This window comes from Pan paniscus, chromosome 1 (genome assembly GCF_029289425.2).
Source record: "Pan paniscus chromosome 1, NHGRI_mPanPan1-v2.0_pri, whole genome shotgun sequence".
In the NCBI taxonomy this organism is placed as follows: Eukaryota; Metazoa; Chordata; class Mammalia; order Primates; family Hominidae; genus Pan; species Pan paniscus.
In genome coordinates, this window is record NC_073249.2 from 199,670,905 (window position 1) to 199,673,597 (window position 2,693).

Consider the following 2,693-nt stretch of genomic DNA (forward strand, 5'->3'; position numbering starts at 1 on the left):
TCACCATCTTGGCCAGGCTGGTCTCGAACTCCTGACCTCGTGATCCGCCTGCCTTGGCCTCCCAAAGTGCTGGGATTACAGGCATGAGCTACCGTGCCTGGCCTAAAATCTCATAATATTTTAAGAAAATTTATGAATTTGTGTTGGGCCGCATTCAAAGCCCTTGTGGGCCGTATGCAGCTCACAGGACACAGGTCGCAAGTTGTACAAGTTATTGTTTTTTTTGAGACAGAGTCTCGCTCTGTTGCCCAGGCTGGAGTGCAGTGGATCAATATTGGCTCATTGCAACCTCTGCCTCCCAGGTTCAAGCGATTCTCCTGCCTCAGCCTCCTAAGTAGCTGGGATTACAGGCACCCACCATCACGCCCGGCTAATTTTTGTATTTTTAGTTGAGATGGGGTTTCACCATGTTGGCCAGGCTGATCTCGAACTCCTGACCTCAGGTGATCCACCCATCATGGCCTCTCAAAGTACTGGGATTACAGGCATGAGCCACCGCACCTGGCCTGACATTAACTTTTTTTTTTTTTTACTTTATTAAAATATTGAGTTTTATTTCACAGGCATATTTTTGTCTTCCCACAATTTCCATGTCTGACCACTGCTACTACTATGTCCTATCATAACATTCCATACATACTTAAAACCAAGCAAAGGGTGAGTTCCATCTTTAAAAACTAAACAGGCATTTTGGACAACACATTCTTGGCAATGGAACCTGGACAACATTTATCAAACACGGTAGGGAAAGTTCTCACTCTGCATTATAAAAAGGACAGCCATGTGACTTTATAGCAGCATGCTGCTATAAAGTCACATGCACACATATGTTTATTGTGGCACTATTCACAACAGCAAAGACTTGGAACCAACCCAAATGTCCAACAGTGATAGACTGGATTAAGAAAATGTGGCACATATACACCACGGAATACTATGCAGCCATAAAAAATGATGAGTTCATGTCCTTTGTAGGGACATAGATGAAGCTGGAAACCATCATTCTCAGCAAACTATCACAGGGATAAAAAACCAAGCACCACATGTTCTCACTCATAGGTGGGAATTGAACAATGAGAACACATGGACGCAGGAAGGGGAACGTCACACACTGGGGACTGTGGTGGGGTGGGGGCAGGGGGGAGGGATAGCATTAGGAGATATACCTAATGCTAAATGACGAGGTAATGGGTGCAGCACACCAACATGGCACATGTATACATATGTAACAAACCTGCACGTTGTGCACATGTACCCTAAAACTTAAAGTATAATAATAATAAAATTTTAAAAAAACTTTAATGGAAAAAAAGATTTTATTCAAATTAAGTGAAATATTTTCTGTATAAAATAAATTTTGCAATTGCCAAACAAAAGTAAAAAAAAAAAAAAAAGGACAGCCAGATATCAACTGTCACAGAAATGAAATATGATGGAAAATTTTTAACAAATTGTTGAAACTATTTTCTTAAGGAGACTTCCTCCACTGCCAGAGATCTTGAATAGCCTCTTGGTCAGTCATCCAGAAGCAATTCTTCACAAAATTGATGAACTCGGCTTCCACTGTGGGAAGAGAACCACCTTTTTCTATACTTGCTTGCATTTTTGCTTTAATGTCTTCTACAGAACTAGATCCTTTTGGTGTTTTAGGAGTTTTTTCCTGTGTTTTGAAGGATTCTTGTCCTTTTGATCTTGGTGTTGATGATGGTTTTGAGTCTTTTCCATTCTGATTTGACTTGTGTGCATTTTTGGCTGGAGTATCTCATATAGATTTCTTCACTGGCACTTTTTCTTCAGCTTCCTCATCATCAAAATCATCATCATCATCATCTTCATCATCATCATCATCTTCATCAACAGCAAGTTTTACTTTTTTCTGTGGAACCTTGCTACCACCTCCAGGAGCAGACCGCTTTCCAGATATACTTAAGAGTTTCACATCCTCCTCCTCTTCATCTTCTGACTCTGCATCTTCCTCCACAGCTACTAAGTGCTGTCCACTAATATGCACTGGCCCTGAACCACACTTAAATCTTAAGACCACTGGTGGTGTTATTTCAAAGCCCCCGAGGGAAACGGTTGGCTGTGCAGACATTTTCAAAGTTGCCAGTGTTACTTTAATTGGACTACCTTCGTAATTCATTGCCTCTGCTTCAACAATGTGCAATTCATCCTTTGTACCAGCCCCTAAACTGACCGTTCTTAAAGATAACTGGTGCTCATTTTCATCATTATCCACCTTAAAGTGATCATCTTTGTCAGCCTTTAGTTCACAACCAAAAAGATAGTTCTGGGGCCTCAGGGGGCTCATGTCCATGTCCATCGAATCTTCTATCAGGTGGCGGCACACACTTAGGTGGGACAGAAGGCAGACGGAAATAAATGAACGCTGCTCGAGAGAACAGCCGCTCAGGATGGAATCATACCAGGAGACATTAACTATTAACATGTAAAATGTTTATCCATGTGACACCTAAAATTGCTGTGAGTAGTCCTGCCCCACTGTGTTGCCTCCCACTTCATGTCACTGATGCTTAGTTTCTTCGTCTTTATAGGGCTAAGCATACGTCCCTCACAGGACTGTTGTTTGAAACAAATGAGGAAAGAACTGAGGCATCGCTTTGTCGCTTATAAAGCATTAAATAGAAGGGAGGCACCATAGCCGTTAAGATGATACACTTCCTCAGCGCAAG

At 41.8% G+C, this 2,693-nt stretch overlaps 1 pseudogene; it reads right to left on the reverse strand.

The window, feature by feature from the left end:
- Positions 1-1,221: 1,221 nt before the first annotated feature.
- On the reverse strand, positions 1,222-2,342 carry LOC100986715 (nucleophosmin-like; annotated as a pseudogene).
- Positions 2,343-2,693: the final 351 nt, after the last annotated feature.